The following is a 7,500-nucleotide window of genomic DNA, read 5'->3' on the forward strand; positions in this document are numbered from 1 at the left end:
TGAGATTTCATCAGCAACCGTGTAATCTCTTTGATTTCATAAACATATTATAAACCTGCCACTATTAAAGGCTGAATAGAACAGTATAGCAATAAAACACAATTCACCTGTTATTCAGTATTTGAATTAACTGTAGAGAAGGCATTATGTATATAAACTGGTCTGTAGATATATTCTATACTACAGTATAGCAACAAAAATAAAAAAATAGCTGTTTAAACACCATTATTTTAATATATATTTATACCTACCTACCTTCTTCCTACTCTCTCTCCCTCTCTATTGCCTTCCCTACTGCCCTATCCATCCATCCATCCATCCATTCATCTATTCATCCATTCATCCATTCATCCATCCATCCAACTATTCATCCATCTATTTACCTATCTAAAGTTATACCATAATTATTTAGCTTTAATCATATTGTTCCTTTCATGGTGAGCCTAGAACCTTTGCTTCAAAATAGTATCTGTGTTTTTGGGGCATGAGTATGTGTTATTCACATTCAAGTATGTATGTATGTATGTATGTATGTATGTATGTATGTATGTATGTATGTATGTATGTATGTATGTATGTATGTATGTGCTTGTAGCTGTGTGTGTTTCTATCATCTATACTAGTATACAGTCACATATTTTAGTGTATAACCAGATCTTTTACTGATGGAATAAATGCTGGTACACCTGTTCTTCTAAAATAGAAAGCCTGGGAGTCAGTATGGATATTCTGACTGAAATTTCCATGATAAATAATTTGGCTTCTCTTTCTTCCATTTGTCAGCACTAATATACAAATGTATGCATGTGTGTGGAGTAGGGTATATTTTATAAATATATATATAAAGAGAGAGAGAGAGAGTGAGTGGGTGAAAGTGAAATATGCTCAGTATAAGCTCAAAATAAGCTCAAATAAATGTGCACTTAGGTTCCATCCGCCAAATTTACTTAACAATTTCATCTGGATTTGTCACTGGCCTCACATCTATGACATGCACATATGAATATGGTTATTAATGTATGTTTGGCCTCTTGAAATAGCTGTCAAGATAAGACATTACATAATGTTTTTCATAATATATATTTTTTTCTTTATTTTATAATCTGTATTTTATGTTCCATGTAAGTATATGAGTGATGTGGCTATGTGGTAAGAAGCTTGCTTCTCAACCACATGGTCCTGGATTCACTCCCATTGTGTGGCACCTTGAGTAAGTGTCTTCTACTGTAGCGTCAGGCTGGCCAAAGTCATGTGAGTGGATTTGGTAGACAGAAACTGAAAGAAGTGCGTCTTGTTTGTGTGTATGTGTGTGTGTGTGTATGTATGTATGTATGTATGTATGTATGTATCTATCTATCTATCTATATATCTATCTATAAATATATATATATGTATGCATATATCTATGATATATCTATGTGTATGCATCTTTGTACCTGTGTTTGTCCCTGTATCATTGCTATATATATAGGAGTGGACTGAGGACTGAGCCTTGATGCAATATCACCAGCACACTAAATTTGTTACTAGTTGACTCTAACTTCACATGTAAGTAGCCTTCAGAGCACTCACATACTATTAATCTATAATTAGTTTTTTTTTTTGTCACCACCATTTTACAAAAAGTGGTACTTTGTAAAAGCCCAATCTCTTAGTCATTGAATACCAGCTATAGTGACTTACTATTAAGTAAATATTTCCCTTACTTTGTGGTATTTCTTCTGGACATAAAGCTGAACAGCATTCCATCTAAGCTAATATCAAATGATTGACAACAAGATTGTACTTTTTATTTATCACAAATATTTTATGTAATATTCTTATAATACAAACATTAGTCTTGAACATCTTGTGATTCTGGAGATGCTAAATCTGCAGGAATTTCATATGAAAGATATGCATGAATGGTTTATTGTTCATTACCATGTAGAAGTAAACATGATAATTAAAAATGTTTCCCTAGATCATAAATCTATACACCAATAGTTTGATACACAGTGGTACACAGATTTGAAAATATGAAAAATTATTTGATGATCAAATTTGTTACACACTCTTCTATCTCCTTTAACTGGAAATGTTAACATATCTTTGGCTCAAAAAGAAAAGCGATTGCAAAATCAAGAACTGTTGTCTATAATTCTAAATTTGCTGCATTTATTTAAAAGACTTTTAGGTGGGTAGTGTTGTTGACCTGGTATGCTAGAGGTAATAGCATGGTACTCCAATGTGTCAAATTTTCACAGAAATGAGGAGTTACCATGGAAACGGTAATGTGCGTTTTACCACTATGATAAGTTTCCAGTGAGATAAATACTGTGACATGTCAGGAAGAGTTTAACAATGACCTCTCAGCATTCGATTTAGAAGTAAAATGTACATAGTTAGGTAGAGATGTGTGTTTGCATGTATGTGTGTGTGTGTGTGTGTGTGTATGCGTGCATGTGTGCATGCGTACATGTATATATATATATACACACACACAAATATATATTATATATTATGTGTGTGTGTGTGTGTGTGTGTGTCTGTGTGTATACAGGCATAGATATGTTCACCCACACACAAAAATTCACAAATAGATATACTTTCAATCATTGCACTCAATGTACATACAATGCAAGCATATTACAAATGCACACACAGAAATGTAGTTAAATACACATACACGCAAATAACTTCATGCACACATCACACACATATAAATGGTACTTAAGGACTCCCATACCAACAGATTCTGACACCTACGTATATACTTACAAAAACACGCTTCTGGATATGACTGCATATTCCTACAAAGACATATTCCAACCTCCCACACATATACTCAAATGTATTGCTGTTCGCTCCCATCAGTGTCGACACATAAGTGTTTGAAGGAGAGGATTTAAAGAAAAGACAAAAAAAATGTGAGAAAAAGAGAAAACAACTTTTAAAAATAAAAGAACAAAAAATATTAAATATATTTGTTGGTGTAACTCTGGGCTAACCAAAGTCTTGTGAGTGGATTTACTAGAAGAAAATTGAAAGAAGCCTATTGTGTATGTGTGTATGTATGTATGTATGTATGTATGTATGTATGTATGTATGTATGTATGTATGTATGTATGTATTTATGTATGTATGTATTTATTAGAAGAAAAAGGACAAGACCAAGGCAGGATGAGTATATCAAGTCATTTAGAATATTCAATTAGAGTAAGGTGAATCTGAAGTAATTAATTAGTTAGTTTGTTACTTAATTATTGGATGCCTTACAGTTACAAATATTCTAAATCAGTGCTACTCAAGTGGTGGTCCACAGACCGGTACCAGTTCGTGAGCCATCAGCTGGTGGTACATGGCAGCGAGCTGGCAGAAATGTTAGCATGCTGGGTGAAATGCTTAGCGGTATTTCGTCTGGTGCAACGTTGTGAGTTCAAATTCCGCTGAGGTCGACTTTGCCTTTCATCCTTTCGGGGTCGATAAATTAAGTACCAGTTACGCACTGGGGTCGATGTAATCGACTTAATACCTATGTCTGTTCTTGTTTGTCCTCTCTATGTTTAGCCCCTTGTGGGTAATAAAGAAATAGGTACATGGCGAGTTTCCAGAAGAGAAAGAAAAAATAGTATAGTTTCAGTAATTTCTCCTTATGCACTGCAGTAAACAACTTATCAGCTGGCCCATGGAGCAAGGAACTCACTGACTGTAGTAGAGATTGTATAAGTAAATGTAGTATATTTGTGATTTGGCAATATATTTTCTATTTACTATAGCTTACTGGTGTAGTATTAAAATTATATTAGTATTTGCACTTGTAGGATGTTGTTACTTGTGCTGTAGAGAGATCAAAAAGAAGTGAGTCGAGGTAGTGGAGCTCTGGTGAGTGGCAATATCTGGCAACCTTGTGAGTAGGCTGGTCACCCATAGTTACCATCAAGAAGTTGAACAGAGAGCATCATACGTCAGAAATAGATATTTGAAGTGTCAGACATAAATAATTGCACTTTGTGGGCTTCTTATAAAGTAGTGCTTTGAATTGCTAAGGCTAAAAAGCTATACACAATCGGTGAAATGCTAATGACAGGTTGTATTCAAGATGTCTGCATGGAAACGTTAGGTGAACCAGCAGCAAAGAAAGTGGCTCAGGTGCCACTTTCAAATGACACTATAGCTTGATGAATTCACAATCTGACTCAAGATATGGAAAATCAGCTCAAAGGACAGATTAAATTAAAAAGTGGGAGTAATTTTTGAAAAAATTTACCAAAGACACTAAAAATTAAATATGCTGATTCTTCAACTTTTGTCTAGCTGAAAAGATATTCTTTTAATGACAAATTCACCACAAGAGGCAAAACTTGTGTTTGAAAATCTAAAAAGAAATTTCTGGAAAAAAGTTGTTAACAAAAAAGGGAAATGAAATTTTGAAATGTTGTTTACTTTTGGTAAAATTGTAATCTCAGTAGTTGAAAATGTAGGAATCTAAAGAAATAGAAAAAAAAATGTGGGTTGATAAAATAACTATGTGACATATTCATCTGAATGTGTGTGTGTGTGTGTGTGTATTTATAAGCTCCATTGTTGCCTTATGTAAGTATATCATGTTCATAAATAGTGTAAGAAAACTGAAATGATGTGAAAAAAGTTTATTTTTTCATTTTTTATTTTTATCTTTTATTGCAGCTTAAATTGATGTCTAGCTTTCACCTTGTCCTCAGTATGTCAATCAAATCTTCATCTTAAACCTTTAAATTCCGACAGAATTATTTACCAGCTGCTGGATTCTCTTAGTTTGTCCTGGCCTGCTTTCTTCACAATCTCCAGGTAGTGGTTGTGTGGTCTGAAGAAATTCTCTTCTTGATCATAAGATTCTGGTGGTTTGACCATATTGCATAGCATCTTGAGTAGGAATCTTTGACCATAGTCATGGTTTGAGCAATATTTCGTTAGATGGAAACTGGGCAAAAACCATCACATACATATGCACATCTGCATAGAAGTCTGTGTCAGTGTCTGTGTGTGTGAGTGTGTGTGTGTGAAGGAGATAGACAAAGAGAGGGAGAGAGAGAAAGAAAGAAGAGAGAAAGAGAGAGAGAGAGAGAGAGAAAAAGAAAGAGAAAGAGAGAAAGAGGGAGAGGGAAAGAGAAAGAAAAAAGAGGGTGAGGAAGAGAGAAAGAGAGAGAGAGAGAGAGAATGTATATGTGTGTGTGTAAAACTTGTTAATCAGTAAGAAAACTAAAAAACTGATGTTTTTGAAAGATCCTCTTGTTATTTTTGCAATCAGAAATGCAATGTGCCAGTGACTGGATCATTACAAATATAACTAACAACAATATTGTCTACAAATTGTAATATAAAATAAATATATAAGAATAAAAATTCTAGAACCATTAATTCTGCGTCCACTAATCAGTTGTTTCTAGATGGGCATTCAGAAAATGCATTCCAGTAAGTCCCACCTCTACTTTCTTATCATCCAGCTCTTTCTCTCTCTCTCTCTCTCCCTCCCTCTCCCTCTTCCTCTCTCTCTCTCTCTTTCTCATTAATTTCTAACTTTGTGTAGGTAAATGAGCATGGTTAAAATTTTGCACTACTGATTACATGGTTATAAATTCATTAAATCAAACTTATAATAATTGTGTTATGCCCTTCTAAAATTACCTAATTTAGTGGTCCTACTTTGTCAGAGATGCATGCACACACAAAAAAAGAAACCCTCTCCTATTTCATGGTTGAGAAGTTAGTAATAGGATAGACATTCTGCTGTAAAAAATTTTCTCCTGAAGTAAACTTTTCTTCTCTAAGCACAAGGCCCGAAATTTTGGGGGAGGAGGCCAGTTGATTAGATCGACCCCAGTATGCAACTGGTACTTAATTTATCGACTCCAGTATGCAAATGGCACTTAATTTATCGACCCCAAAAGGATGAAAGGCAAAGTCAAACAAGGACAGACAAATGGATTAAGTTGATTATATCGACCCCAGTGCATAACTGGTACTTATTTAATCGACCCCGAAAGGATGACACGCAAAGTCAACCTCAGTGGAATTTGAACTCAGAATGTAGTGGAAGACGAAATACCGCTAAGTATTTTGCCCGGCATGCTAACGATTCTGCTTGTTCGCCGCTTTTCTCCAGAAGTAAACTGTTTCACTCAAGCAAAGAGGAGAACAGGGTTATAAGACTGTTCACTAATATTTTTGTTATGATTAGTTGATTCTTGGTTAAGTGAGTTTATGTTATATTCATGATATATTTTTCTTCTGCCTTACTATCTAAAAAAATTAAACTCTGCTCTTACTTAAAAAGGGCAAGTTTTAGTTAAACTGAATGTCTGCAATAGAGGAATTGACAGATCTTATCCTGAAGGTTGTGCTTAATTAAATCTAGAGATAGAAATAATGATTCCTAACAGAGGCACAGAAATTTTTAAGGAAAAGTGCAATAAATTTAATTGACCACCATCTGCTCCCACCAGTACTCCTTTGATGTTCATATTATTAACACTAGAAAGATGAAAGGCACAGTTAACATTTGTAGAAAGTGAACTCAGAATGTAAAGGAACACAGTTGACTTTTTACTGATTCTTTCAATCCCTGCCCCCAATGATGATAATAGCAGTTTCTGGTATGTGCACAAGGTCGAAATTTGCAGAAAGGGGACTAGATGGTTATATTGATTCCAGTGCTTGATAGTTATTTTATCTTATTTATATTAGAAAGATGAAAGGCAAACTTGACTATGGCTGGATTTTAATGCTGAATGGTAAGAGCTGGAACAAATATCACAAGGCATTTTGTTTGAAATTGATAATTCTGTTAATCCACTGCATTGATGATGATGATGATGATGATCATGATGATGACAATGACGACGACGACGACGACGACGATGGTTTCAAATTTTGGCACAAGGCCAGCAATTTTAGCAATTTTTGCACAAAATCATCAAAGATAACTTATGAATGTTCAACTATTGCTTAATGACCTGCACAAATGATTTGTTTAAAGTGATCAAATGTCTGTGCCATACACTGGCTCACTCCCTCCATCATTCATATTGACGTTGCCTGAGCAGGTTCATGGTGTACCATGTGTCAGGTGTCGAAGTGACCACAGAACAATGTAAGATGAAGTGTTTTGATCAAGAACACCCTATCTACTAGATGTTGCATCCTAACAACAATGACTTCTTTACTGACCACATTAAGAAAATCATTATGGATGGTACAGGACAAGATAAAGTCAGTGTGTGCATATGTGTGTGATTGCCTGTTGTTGCGAGGGTTTTGCATGTAAACAGGTTTAATGTAATAAGAAAAATAAACAATAATTTTTATTTTTATTTACCAAGGCTTATTCCCCATATAAACGGGTAGCCACAACAAAACATACACCAGGCATTTCATTCATTTCCCAGCTCAAAGAGGTGAGCCCCATCCTTGATATGACTCTAAACTGCATCCAGTAGGGGGACCCTGGGGCCCTGGTTTCTCAGGTCTACTCTGACCTCT

The sequence above is a fragment of the Octopus sinensis genome, linkage group LG3 (genome assembly GCF_006345805.1).
Source record: "Octopus sinensis linkage group LG3, ASM634580v1, whole genome shotgun sequence".
In the NCBI taxonomy this organism is placed as follows: Eukaryota; Metazoa; Mollusca; class Cephalopoda; order Octopoda; family Octopodidae; genus Octopus; species Octopus sinensis.